The sequence below is a fragment of the Ambystoma mexicanum genome, chromosome 1q (genome assembly GCF_040938575.1).
Source record: "Ambystoma mexicanum isolate Mex_15411 chromosome 1q, UKY_AmexF1_1, whole genome shotgun sequence".
Classification (NCBI taxonomy): Eukaryota; Metazoa; Chordata; class Amphibia; order Caudata; family Ambystomatidae; genus Ambystoma; species Ambystoma mexicanum.
In genome coordinates this window covers 704079367-704094003 of record NC_090922.1, presented here as the reverse complement: position 1 = coordinate 704094003, position 14637 = coordinate 704079367, and the positions used below count along the sequence as shown (strand labels likewise).

Here is a 14637-nt window from a genome sequence, read left to right as displayed (position 1 = left end):
CCCCTACTCTATATACCCCACCCACCTACCCAATCACCACACTTTCTACTCCACCCATCCTACCCTAAATCTCTCTACCACCACCCACAGCCCTACTCCTACTTCCACCTAATACTACCCCCATTCTCTCTACCCCATCCCACCCACCATACCCCCACCCTCTCTACACCCACACATTTCCTTACCCCCTCTCACTCTACTCCCACCTAATACTACCCCCATTGTCTCTACCCCACCCATTTCTACCCCATTCTCTCTACCTAATCCCATCAACCTACCACACGTTTACAGTTCATTCAAAGTTCATCAGCTTTGGTTCAAACTTACCACTCTGTGCTTCTCATTCAACACAGCCCGGTTCTTAACAATTCTCCCCTCGACTCACCGGCTGTGATGAACCACTTGGCTGTTGCCTCTCTGGAGTCAAGGCCGGTATGATGGACGAGGGAGCTTCCCTCACTCCTGCTTATCAGCATAGGTTTGCCCCGTGTACCACTGACATCTGCTGCAGGACACTTGTGCTATTGTTTGCGGTTTTAGGCTCTCTTCCAGGAAGGCTCTGTGGGTCTGGGTTGAAAAGGGCAAGGTCACTTCTCTCCTCACCGCCTTTCTCCTTCTCTTAAACTGCTGCATGGTAGCCGTCTCATCCTACTGTCTGCCGTGCTCGACTTTCTCAGACTGTGTTCTCTAGCTCCACCTTTTATCCCTGTGAGGAAGGGAAAGGGCCATCAAGTGTGTGCGATTTTGATCAATTGTCTGACTTTGCCTGACACTTGTATCGGGACATGTCAGGTAAATGGCTCAGGTATTAGTCCATTGTCCTTTGTGTTGTGTGAAAGTGCTTGTGTTGGACAAGGAAGGAGCAGTGGTTTGGAACGTCCTACGAAAAAGGATGGGGAAAAGGTGTTAAAGGAATGGGGATACCGCATCTCACCCGTCAGTGTCCCACTCCCACTCCCAGAGGACGTCCCATCCAGGTGATCCTCCCTCACTGGTCCACCCCCATGAACTGGATCCAATAGCGATGGCCGTGTTCTTGCCACCTGGATGACAGATCCCCAGGGACTAGCTAGGGAGACACCTTCAGGTTGCTCACAGATACTTGGGAAACAATACATGAATCTTTAAGTACACCATATTATTGTGTACTAATGAGTTATATTTGAATGAATGCCCCCTGTTTGAAATGTTATTACCTGATTTGCAGGTGATCTATTGAGCAGATGCTGAATCGATGTGTTCAGTAATCATTCAACTTCCCACTTTGCTGTTCTGCCAGTGTAAAAACGATTGTAAGAATATTTGCTGAACCGTCAACCTAAGTATTAGTTCATCAATTTGTTGAGGAGGATAATGGAAGCACTCCTTATTTATCTAATCTTTTTTGATGATTGATTAATGCACAGACAAAGTTTATCATGAGCGTTAAGGTCTTCTTACTGTAGCTTCCTCAGGCATAATAGCCTGTGAAAGTACATGAATTACTATGGAGCTCATGCTCCTGAAATGCATAATTCGGTTGCAGTGACTGTTATGTTTACACTAACATAGTCGGGTCCCCGCAGCTAAATTGTGGTCACTTGCACTGCAGTGTGCAAATGTAAATGGCAAAAGGCGGCGTACAAACCTATACGCTGCCTTTTGCCCTTCATATTTGCGCTCTGCAGTGCAAAGTGAGTAAATGCTGCCTGGCAAGCAAGGCAGTGTTTACTTTTCATTGTGAGCGCCACTTACCACGCTCTCTGACATTTGTGAACACTGCTTACGATGCGTGCATGGTAAGCACTGTTCACAGTGAAAATAAATACTGTCCAACATGCAAGATTGTCGGACAGTGTTTACTTGTAATTGTAAATGCTGCTTGCCATGCAAGCATGGTGACCAGTCTTTATAATAGATCCCTATAGGTCCTGTCTGCTTTATGTTGGTGTATAAATCTGGCAGACCCATAGGGATCGTCAGAATTTGCACCTGGCATGAAAATCCATGCTGGTGCAAATGCTGGAGCATTTGCATGGCGTAGAGGAAAGAAGGTGGCGCAAACGCAAGTTGTGTTACATTCCTCTGCTCTGCCATACAAATGAATGAAAATGAGCTATGGTGTCAATGGGGGGCGGGCAAAAGCCTTACGCAAGGCTTTTACATCTTTCATTGACGTTATGAGCTCCTATGTGTCACTATCTTTACAAGAACTTCAAGGCATTATCTGTTTGATATCGCTATGATTTATCAAAGTTATGATGGCCCATTCAAAAGATTCATCACCTAATGTATGGATGACCACCTCTGTAAAATTGCTGCATGCTTTGGCATTCAATGAAATGCAACCATTTTGGAAAACATTTTAACGTATGCTCATAGCTGTATTATCAAAGGAATAATTAGGACCTTCTTAGCTGCCATATTGGAACAGAGTATATAATATATTTTATCCATTAACATTGATGGGTGAACCTTATTTCTAAACTCCCAGTGAACCAGATCTGTCCAAAATCCAATCTGCGACGATTTGGTTTTGATATGTGTACTACACAATGACACAGACAATTGACACACGTTGTTAATGCCCTATAGTGTGAAGGATCACAAGAAGGACACAGAGGTTGTGAAGACAATGTATGCATGATATGTATTCTAAAGCAAAATAAGGCCTAACTCTCCCTATATCTATGGGGTGTTTCCTACCTATTTTACTAACTAAGGAGCTTGTTAGTCAGGATGAATGTTCAAAAACAAGTCCGTCCACTGTCCAACTCTAACCTTTCTGACCCTACCACATATGTAACTGTGTTTTGTCACAGGATTCTCTATGTTCTTTCCTTCCATTCAATAGACCATATGCAAATAGACACTTGGTATCCTCTGGATTACGTTCTGTAACTCTTGTAGGGGACTGATAGTTTTCCTCTCCAGTTGTATGCAAAAAATTGTACTTTTGTATACATTATTTCTCACTTTCTTTTCAGGTTCTAGCCTCTCTTGCAAGAGTTCTGTTTCATGTGTGAGTTTAGTCTTTCTGGTCTCCTGGGTATTTGTTTCCCAAATGTCTTTATTTACTACATTCTAATTCTCATCTTCGGGTCTTGGGATGACTTCTCCCTTTCCCCAAAATAACGAGTTTTCAAAGCGAATCCTCTCCCACTTTGTATATTTCCGGTAGATTCTGATTCTCATTCCTCAGCTTATTTACAATACTTTTCACTATTATGTTCTCCTTCACATTTTTGAGACCTGGGATGACCTTTCCCCTTTCCCAAGACACTTTTTCAACTCTATTCCTCTCCCACTTTGTATATTTCCGGTAGATCTGTCTTTTATGAACCCGGCTTTCATTCCTCAGTTTATTTACAATAATGTTCTCATTAGTACTGGGACAGGTTTTATTTGAGTTGTAATGAGTCCTGCTTAACTGTTTGGTAATTCCTTTCCCCTTATTACCTTCTGTTCTGAGAGGTCACGTCACTGGCACTGATAAGGTCTTGGACTCTTTATGGTTCTTCTTGGCTCTGCGGGTCACTTGTGCACCGTCTGGTTCCCATGCATTTCTTTCTCGACTTAATAATAATAATAGTATATATGAAAAGTAGGGTGGCCCCTAGACCAACTACTCCTATTCTAAAGGGGCCCCTGCTGACTTTTGTCATTGGTCTTTTTTATTTATTGAAGGGAACACTAGGGGCTGCCCTACTTTTCATACGTACGATTTTTATATACTTTGGTTGTCTTGATTCTTTACTATTATATGTGTTCCAGATAGTATGGCTCCCCCTTCTTTGCTGTGGTTTTAATTATTTGGTTTGGTATGAATGTGTGCACTCTTTTCTGTACAAGTCAGTGCATTTGTGTGTTGGCATTATTATCGTGTTGTTTTCGATTCATACAGACAATAATATATATATAAACTAAATCTTTCACTGTACATTGACTGTGCATTTGACTTATTTATCAATATATGCGTTGCATAGCATGTGCTTGATATTAGGGTTGCATGGCCATAACCTCTACTAGGTATACCACATTTATTGATAGCAATTGTGTAGTAGACTCCTCCAAATAATTCCTGGTGGGAACATCATTTCTGTGTACATAATATGGAGCCAGTCAGACAAATAGCATTGGACATTGAAGAGCTAAATCATGGTAGGACACTAATTGCATTGGGTTCCCGGGGTGAAATCACAGTGTGACACCAGGGAGCAAAACCTCAAATGGTAAAAATTAAAGTGCATCATACAAAAGCAAAATAACCGTTGCATGCATGGGAACAAATTGCAGAAGGCATAATGGATTTGCCAACCAGATTGATGCTTAGTTATGGTCACAGACCAAGGTTATAGTACTGGACATGCTTCTTTACTTGTCTATACGTTGTGTTCAGTGTAGAAATTGTTACCATCTGGGCCAGCAATCCACTTAATTTTCGCATGGCAGGCAGTGTTTAATTGTAATTGTGAGAGAGCATGCTAGGCAGCATTTACTCACTTTGCACGGTGGAGTGCAAAATTACGGGGCAAAAGATGGTAAAACACTTGTCTACGCCGCCTTTTGCCCAGCATGTTTGCACTCCTTCGTGCAAATTACCATAATTTGGTGGTGGGGAGCCGCCTATGTGTATTCAACATGTAACGGCTTCCCGTTTAGAACATGCGCTCCAATGAAGTTAGCCTTGATTGTGTAATAGTCAGGATTTGGTCTAAAGCCCCATAAGAGAATTGTAGTTTTCTAAGTAGACCACTATAAACCCTGTATTTGCAGTTAATCCGGTGTTAATGATACCAAACTACAAACTCCTGCCACATATATCTTCTGTATATACTTCATACTTAGACCAATGATAACAAATATTATTCTGCTGGCTCGCTGTGGAGATTCAAAATAATAAAGTGTTATACTATATGTTGGTACCCTACAGGGGATTTGCCTTGGCTGCTTCACCCCCATGACCTACAGCGAGTGGCAGAAACTGAGGGGACCAAAGCTTGCTTAAATTGTTGAGAGACTGAACACAGCCTGGAGAGATTTATATTAACACTGACAACTGACATCAAACTACTGACTAAATGCATATGAATATAAGTACACTTTGGGGTGAACACTCAGAAAGGAACTTGCAGGTTACAGCTTCGAATTCTAGAAAGGTAGACTCAGCCATTCATTCTTTACAGGCAGATCAACCGAGTATGGTTGAGCTGAGTAATAATAGCATTTGCGGTTATACAAATGCACTCTTCTCACATGGACAGTGTAGACTTGATTCTATACATTTAGGAACTTGACCTGCGATCTACAAGTGCCCTCACAAACATATGGTCTAATGGTGGTGGGATAGGAAACACACATATTTTAACTGGTTTGGTGGAAGATAAACCAACATTCAGAATCTATCCAAGAACTATTGCATTGCAGAATTGCTATGGCATATGACGATGTGCATCCTGTAGCTCGTGGGATTGGCAGGAGAGGGGGTGCGGGCACCGTGTTGCCTACGTCCTTGCAAATTACAAGAGAACCTATTAATGGTATATGACCACTCGTGCGGTCGCAGAGTCTTGCATGGCTGCCCAGGCAAGCAAGAACCCCTCTCAAAGTTGAGGTCACTAGATGACAGATGCAATGTCTTTCAGGGCTGCAGCATGGTCCCTCAAGACTGATGCCTGCATCCTGGAAGTTGTATTCACAATGCAGCTTTAGTTTCTACTGTGATTAATCTTCCGTCAAGAGGCACTGGTCGCAGTGCAAGGTGCATTGTAACTGCTGGGGCGGAAGTCTTCTGTACTTTGCTGGCTTTGCCATCCATATCCTCTGCTTTGTGCAATCAGGCACACATGCAATTGGGCCTCACACATATCAGTGGGGCAGCCTGTGATGATCTCAGTGCACACCACCCCTTTGCCAGGCACTCAAATAGTAGAGTGGGTGCGTGGCAACGTTCTGGGCCAGTAACATTGCAATGCATTGCAATGCTGTGCAAACATTATGTTTGGGCCGTTAAAATATCTTGCCTAGGTTTGGTTAATTTTAAAAAAAACTGCTCTGTCAAATAATATGTAAATGAAATCAAAACATGATGTTGTGTATGTTTGGCTGCCATCAAAATACATTAAAATGTAAATTGCAAAAACAAGTGCAGGCAAATAAAACAGCTAAATCTGCTGAACATCCACTAATGTTCTCTTTGTGATGTTTGCTATGGAGGATTCATCCTTATTTCCTTTTGGCAAATATCAGTGGAAGGCCTTGCTTGATGGATATAGTTTGTGGCAGATCAGGTGTCCACCCGATTGCATCTGATGCATTTTCCACATTTCCTCGTAGAATGAAAAAGAAAAATGCTTTTGATCTGCTGCATATATGAGATTTCTGGCCTATGTTTCTCAAAGCTAAGTTATGAAGTTTGTTTTATACTAAACAGAGCCGAAGGACGCCTGCTTTTTATAGGAGTATTGCGAGCACAGTCTACATGTTGTTTGCAAAAGAGGTTTTGTTTATTTGAAATCAAGTTCAGTTAAATAAATAAGTCGTGAATGAAATACAAGTCTCCTGTTAAAAATTCTAAATTCCGAGCTGCACATGAGCACTTCTATGGTGATGGAAACATCATGTTAAGTGCTTTGCATTTATTATGAAAAACGCTGGTGTTGTGTTGCATTAGAAACTGTTTCAGATATTGATAGCACATGACTGAGTTTTAAAAAACATGTCACAATTTAATTTCCTCAGAGAAACTTTGGCAGACTGATATGTGAGATCTTATTGCATTTTTGAAAACTCTTTGTTTATTGCAATCATTTCTTCTCTTTCAAATTACAGTAAGCGTCACTGCATTTTCCACAAATGTATTTCCTGATCTCTGGATAACTGCAATAAGAACGTTTAAAAAAAGGCCAGACTGTACAGATTGTGTGTTCATCTTCATTACAGGTCTATTACCTTTTTCAGAATTCTGGAAACGGGGGTGTTTTGTGTCTTTGTGTGTGTGCATGTTTGACAGAACCTATATATGATGAAGCAAAATGTTGGGAAACATTGGGGCTCATTACAAGTATGCCGGTCCGGAAACAAGGGTGCTGGTAAGCTTACCGGCACAGTTGTTTCCGGACCAGCATACTACAGGTCAGCCTGCCGGAGCCGTGTGCCGGGCACACCAGCCACGGTAGGCAGACCATCACGGAAGCACTGACACCATTAGCAACTGTGCTGGTGATTCCGTGGTCCCCACTCCCATAGTCCTATGGGACTCATTGGGAATGGGGACTTACAATTTACTGGCACCTGACTTAACAGGACGCTGGGGTTGTGATCTCCCAGTGGCACCAGGAAGTCAGGTGCCGGTAAATATTTACGGCACGAACACGGTTTCCGCTGGTCCCGTAATGAGCCCCATTGACTCAGAGCTTAGCTCGACAAACCCAATTCCAAAGTAGACCACAAAATGTATGCGACAAGTGAGGGAATACATCCAGGTTTCATTCATCCCAGTTATCCACACTTTGACTAATAAACCAACAAATTAGCAGTGTGCAAGAACACAGGCAAGTATCGCAGGTACCAGAACTCACTTGTTCAACGATGAAACAAGGTCGGCGCCTAGCCAATTTGAAACATACCCTGCTTTTAATTTTGTTGCTAAGTAGCAAACAGATAAACTTGCTTTCAGAAAATATTTGATATAATTAATTCATCGGAAACAGTGAAAAGTCCACCTTCAGAGGTCAAGGGCCTAGACCTATTGGTATTTCACGAAAATATAGAGCACGAACACTGCAAGGCAGAACACAGCACATTTTTCAAATCGAATTTACACACATTTCCTCGAAAAAAACATTAAAGTGGGGGCTGTGAGTGGGGACTGCGGGCAGTCTACCCTGCATTGTTTTTTGAGGAAACGTGTGAAAATTCAAAAAAGAAATCGATATTTTTGAATTCCTAATAATAAATACGATGTTATAACATAGATTCGACCTATCCTGAGTATAGTTGATTCATGCCCGGTCCTACAGCCTTACTAGAAATCCATTTTCATCCGACTTCTTATTATGGACAATGGAACTAATCATTTTTGATCGGCACTCTAGGAACATTTGGCTCCATGCCACCATGATTATAAAACAGACCTCAGGCGGTGTGTCCTTTGTAATGTGATTGCTCAGCAATACAGGACAAAACTAAGAGACAATTTAAATTTAGAATCCCATCATCAACGAAATAGAATATGACAGGCGGCAATGTTGAATTTCTGTTTTAATTGCCATGTTACCATTAAACTATGTTGTGATAATGCTATGAATTGGCAGAAAATATAATGTGACAAGGGGCCTCATTCCGAGTTTGGAGGTAATCATGGCGCTATTAGCGCCATGACTACCTCCAATACCGGTACCTAGTCCGCCCTCGTTCAATGGGGACTATTCCGACCTTTGCGGGACCGGTAAATCCCCATTGACAAAGCCATTCTCCATTCCCATTTGAGCCCCCATAGGGCTCAATGGGAAGGGGGAAGGCGCTAATAGCGGCACCGCAAATTGCAGTACCATTATTAGCTCTAAAGTCCCTTAACGGGTCCCGTCCTTAACGCCTGAGGAAGGGACCCGCTAAGGGAACTCGGAATAGGGCACAAAGGGATTACCGGCACCGGTGTCCTTACCGGTGCCCGGTATCCCTTTGCGCCAAACTCGGAATGAGGCCCAAGGACACTCTGCCCTTTTGCCTTGGCACAAAGGATACAGCATCAGAAAAACCTTACCTGGACAGAGAAACTAAACATTGAAAATGTTCATGTGCATAAAAAAAGGCCCCTACAAAATGGAGGACCAATTGCACATTTCGAAAATGTATGCCAACATCTAGATGTTACAAAGGTCTGAGAGGTGTTCTATCAGAATCCCCCTGGCTGTGCTTTCTCACCGTTCTTCTACATCTCCAGCAACTTGTGCAATTAGTGCAGCTATGGCTGAGAAATGCTAGTTCCTCGTTTGCCACTCTGTGGGATGTGAGGTTCCACAAATATGCCTGAGAGAGCCAATTAGTAATTAAATGCCATTTACTTTCTGTTTCCAGCTACAAATAACCTCATAACAGTCTTTCTCTAGACTCTTCTTGTTATCTGTCAGTCCTCATCTGGTTCCCTCTTTTAGGACTCTTCTCTTTCTCTGGCATGGATTCAGCTCGCAGGTGAAATGCTGCCCTTCACACACCACCTCCTCTGTCAAAGGCTGGCAAAAGAATGAATGAAACCATTATTGCAGCTGTCTCTTTAAAGCCACTAGCCATCCCTGATTGGGTAATGCTCCAGGAAGTTCACACCCCTGCCCACACATAGAAATGGGCAGTTCCTGAATCTTTTTCTCCTTTCAAGGTGGCCGTATGGTTTATCTGTGCACTGGGTAAGGAAATGTTTTTCTGTTGGTGTTTTATTCTTTTTTGTAGTGTATTGGGATTCGTGGAGCGGCTAATTATTCTCACTCTGACTTGGCGTGCTGGAGAATAGGGTTTGGGCTGCATTGTTGTCCTGGTAGCCTTTAACTCGTTGTGCAATGGACCTGCCACAGCATCACTGCTTCCGAAACCGGCAGCTTTCATGCTGCGTGCTGGTGTTGTATGCTATCCTGCGGGCCATGGTAGATTGAGGGAGCAGTGCTCGGCAATCTTCGGAGTCACGCCCACTTGATGGCTACAGCCATACATACAGCCCAAAATGAAAAGCTAATGTGATAGCCCGCCCTCCAACATCTATGTTCAGGGATTGGCCAGTGATCTTCTTGTAACTCACCCCCTGTCCTCGAGCGTCCGTGCCCATCATTTACACAGTTGTTATCCGATTTTCTTCTGTAGCGGCCGTGCTCATAATTTACTCTATTAACTCCTTTTGCAGTTTGCAGCACGATATTGTCTCTGCCTCCAGGTAAGCACTGTGATTAATATTCTTCCCTGCATTTTGTAAAGATGGACCATTTTGTAGGTGCCTTGGTGTTCATTTTTGTCCGTGTTTTTTTAGCTCCGCCCCTCTCCTCGAGCGCACGTGCCCAAAGTACGCAGTTCTAATATTAGTATTCTCTTCTGTGTAGCAGCTGTGCTCATAATTTAGTGTATTACTTTCTTTTGCAGTCGAGCACGATATTTTCCCTGCCTCTAGGTAAGCTTTGTGATTCATGTTCTTCCCTGCATTTTGTAAAGATGGGCCATTTTGTAGGTGCCTTGTTGCTCATTTTTGTCCAAGTCCGACCCTGGTTCTCGATGATAGTGTTGTCATTTTACAGATGTTGTGCCTGTGCATACTAAGTGTTGTTAGCCCAAAGTTCTCTAAAATGGACGCGTTTCCACAGATTGTCAAGACAAAGTGATTACAGCACCTGGAAACGCATTTGTTTATTGAAAACGAAGTTGGGAAATGCATTTTGTAAATATGGGCCATTGTGTAGGTGCCTTGGTGCTCATGTTTGTCCTAGCCCGACCCTTGCTGCCATTTTCCAGATGGTGGGCCTGTGTATACCTAACTGATGTTCTGTAGTGTGGTTGTAGATTTAGCTTGCAATCTTTAATAAGTGCTGACAATGAGTCTATTTACATAGACCCATAAACATGTTTTACAAAAGTATATATATCCATCTGATTTTATCACAAAGAAACACCAAACCGCAAAAGTGTGCAGGGGAAAACGGTCACGTTTTGACTATGATTGTTGTGGAATTGAATTCCAAGCCTACAATCCTACTAGTTTCCAATAAATATAAATGATGGCAAGTCCTGGGTCCCAGTTACCTTTGTGCCTAGTCCAGACCTGACACCCCCCACACTCACATAGTGCAAAAGGGCCAATGTTAGCATGCAAGGTAAGCTCCCTCCACAAACTCCTCACTGTCCTTCCCCCTCCCCCCACACACGTCATGGCTCTTAACTTCCACCACGTCCCTTGGATGTGCCGCTATAAACCGCAGCAGCCCTGGGCCCCCAGTACCGGATGCTTCCACGCTCTGCCACACTTTTGAGTTTTGTTACCGAAACTCAACTTCTCACATATTTGTTTTATTTTATTGGTTATTTTTAACATGCTGAATACCCAGAGCTTTCTAAGCGAAGACCCGGGGGTTGAACCTTTGTTGCTCAGTGTCGTCTTGCTTCCAAGGCGAGCACGTTGCTCCTGAGCTATCATCCCGAGACTTGCTTCTGTGTCATGGTAGCTACCTTCCCACAAACGCATTATTGCTTGCAGTAATATCCACATGTATTAATTACAGGTGCCCATGGAGTCCCATGGCACTCCAAAATGGGGACTAACAGAAGGATTCACATGACTCTGCATCATGCAGGCACTGGTAACGTAAATGTAATACCACCAAACTCATATTAAGGCCATATGAGTGTATGGAATCTAACTTCCAGATCCTTGACAGACAATTCAGTTGGAATCCATCCAGGAGTACATATGCAGCACCTGTGGGTATGACATGTTTGGATTTCTGGAAGACCGATGCTACAGCCATACATACAGCCTGAAATGAAAATATAACGTGATAGCTCGCCCGCAACAGCTCTGCTCCTGGGATTGTCCAGTGATCTTCTTTGTAGATCCGCCCCTGCCCATCCCTGTCCTACAGCGCCCATGTATATAACTTGCGCAGTTGTCTTCATGTTCTTCTTTTGCATCGCCCGTGCCCATAATTTACCTTATTTTCTTCTTTTGCAGTTTTTCAAAGTGTACAGCAAGCACCGTATTTTTCCTGCCTCAAGGTAAGCTTTGAGATCTGCAAGGTGGATCTCGTCTCGTACGATATTCTGCTCCCCTGTTGTATGCTTACCATTTGTTGCTCACAAGCTGTTTCATGTTCTTCCCCTGCCCTTACCCCCTTTTCCCTTCCCCTCAGCCCCCTGGACCTGACAAAAGCTGGTCTTTGCATAAGTGACCCTTGGTCCTCTTCAGCTCCTTGCCTCCACCATCATGCTCTTTGTGTGGCAACACCCCATGGCCTCCCTCAATCGTTTTATGCCCCCTGCTCCCTGACTTACCTTTTGGGTCTCGGTGCACCCTGCCTTCATGCCTGCACTTCTTCCCTCAATGGCACTTCTCCATTTTGGGTTGATACAAGAAACATAATGATTAAACCCATGTTCAAGCAATTCTGTTCGTAATATTTATAATCCTTAGCTTTTTAATGAATGTGGATGCACCGGTGTTGTACGATATTCTGCATCCCCATGGCAGCACTTTCTAATATTCAAACAGTCAATATAAAGCAGTTTGACACCCACTTTAACTTTCTGTTCACTTTTAAAAAATAACCTGTTTCCTTCCCTCACCCTTTAAAATATTCATCCAGTCCACACACAACGTTTATGCTGAAGCCTGGGAATGGGTGTAAAGATGTAGTTCATTCACGTGAGAAATCGGAACGCTCGCTTACGCATTACAATAACCTGTTACTTAACGTTCAACTTGGATTAAATATTTTACAATGGACCATCTTTTCAGCTCTCCTTACCCCCCAGCGCATTTGCTCTCACCATATCTCATTAAATAGTTCAACTAGCTCAAAACATGTACACATGACATTGCAAAGTGTTAAAGAAATCACAAATACTTTGCATGTAAATTAAAACGTTTAGGGCAGTCGTCACAAGCTACTTTCCTTTGCAACATAATGTACCCTGGCATAACATGTGTGTGTGTGTATAATACGTTCTACCGTGTATGTGCCCACTACTTTTCTGCCTGATATGAAACGGAACAATTAATACAAAAGGATCGGGTGCAGTTCGTTCAAGGGGAAAATTATGATGGAGTTTATTTCTGCCTTAAATCGTGAGGCCAGGGAATACTCGATGCATTGGGAAAAGCCAAGAGGGATCATGAAGCTCTTAAGAAAGTCAACAGGTACAGTGTAGCTGGAGATGTTACTTTCTTAAGGCAAGAATCTCCCCTTCTCTAGTTTGCCCGATGTTGGCCTACCGTATCGATGTTTTGAAGACTTCCGAACACCACTTCCATCATTCTGCCATGGCGATGCAGAATATCATACAAAATCCCCATGGCAGAACCATGATGATTGTAATTACATACGTTTTTTTTTGTTGTTGAATTTTTTTATTGAGATTTTACAACCAACATAAGCCAAACTGGTTATGATCATCAATACATTATCTTTCATTATCACGTGTAACCACCAACTCTCTTCCCTCCGCCCACCCCGGACCACCCTCAGTTCTAGGGATCCACCAATACAGGTGCCGGTTGCGGATCCCTGCTTCCTCCGTCGTAGTATTACCTCTCCCACTCCAGGCATCCAAGCGCCTCCAGAACTTTTATCCGCACCCTTTGCCCAAACTTACAAGCGTGCTTAAGGCGTTTGCCTCAAGCGCTCACACCACACCTCCTTACGCTCTTAAGTCTCCTCCCTCGCCAGCAAGTAATCAGACAAATGTGAACATTCAGGCCTCTGACCAACAGGTCCTGCCTGCTGCACCTCACCCAGTGTTGCCCACTGCCTTGCTTAATACTGTATCATTGCCTGTGTTCATGCCTGTTGCTCCTCATCCAGTGTTGCCCACTGCCATGCCTAATACTGTATCATTGCCTGTGTTCATGCCTGTTGCTCCTCATCCAGTGTTGCCCACTGCCATGCCTAATACTGTATCATTGCCTGTGTTCATGCCTGTTGCTCCTCATCCAGTGTTGCCCACTGCCATGCCTAATACTGTATCATCGCCTGTATTCATGCCTGCTGCACCTCATCCAGTGTTGCCCACTGCCATGCCTAGCACCATGCCCCCTAGCAATGACATTCCACTTAAACATGCTCTAGTCAATGTACGCTCCTTGCCAACCCACCCATTGGATGTACATGATCTCATCACCATGGACAACCTTGATCTGCTCTTTCTATCAGAGACTTGGCTTAAAGATTCCTCTGGCCCTTCCCTATCCCTTGCCATCCCCTCCGGCTACACCATTTTCAGACAAGATTGGGTAGACCAAAGGGGTGGAGGAGTATCTGTTATCGCCAGGGCAACGCTTGCCCTCAGACAGATTGGAGGTCAGCTGAGTCACAACTCAGACTACCTCCCTCTCAAACTACAGCTCATGCCCAACCATACCATCACGCTCCATGTCATCTATCGCCCACCAGGCCTGACTTCAGATTTCCACAACGCCATCACCTATGCACTCTCTGACAACCTCAAAAACTCGTCACAAATTCTGCTCTTAGGCGACCTCAATCTTGGCCTAAATGACCCTAGGGACACCAATGCCATGGTCTTGCAGAAAGCCCTATCCACCCTTGGGTTCTCCCATGCTATCTCGCAGCCCACACACACCAAAGATCGCACCCATGATTTGGGTGTCACACCACAACTGCTCCCTCCTGATCTCTGATATCTCACCCATCCCATGGTCGGACTACCACTGCATCAAATTTGACCTCTCTTCCAACGGGCCTCCGAAATCAACTATCCCACTCCCAGCTGCTCTTGCGAGAAGTTCACGTAAACTCACTATGGAAAACATTGCCCCTTACCTCGCGTTTCCCGCGCTTAAACACACGTTCCCTAATGACCCGGAAGTCCTAGCATCCACCTTCAATGAAGTCATCACCTCAGCTGTGGACACAGTAGCCCTGCTCACCCTCAAAAAGGCTAAGAAAG

General features: G+C 43.8%; 1 long non-coding RNA gene across 2 annotated transcripts in view; it reads left to right on the top strand.

The window, feature by feature from the left end:
* The window catches only part of LOC138535639 (uncharacterized), a 369207-nt gene that overhangs the window by 132706 nt on the left and 221864 nt on the right, over nt 1-14637 (top strand). Inside the window, exons 1-2 of one of the 2 annotated variants that reach the window (XR_011284887.1) lie at nt 9356-9383; nt 11684-11727. This is a non-coding gene — a long non-coding RNA (uncharacterized lncRNA). Of the gene's footprint in view, nt 1-9355; nt 9384-11683; nt 11728-14637 lie in introns of those variants that run through there. The other variant, XR_011284886.1, reaches the window with a different exon arrangement.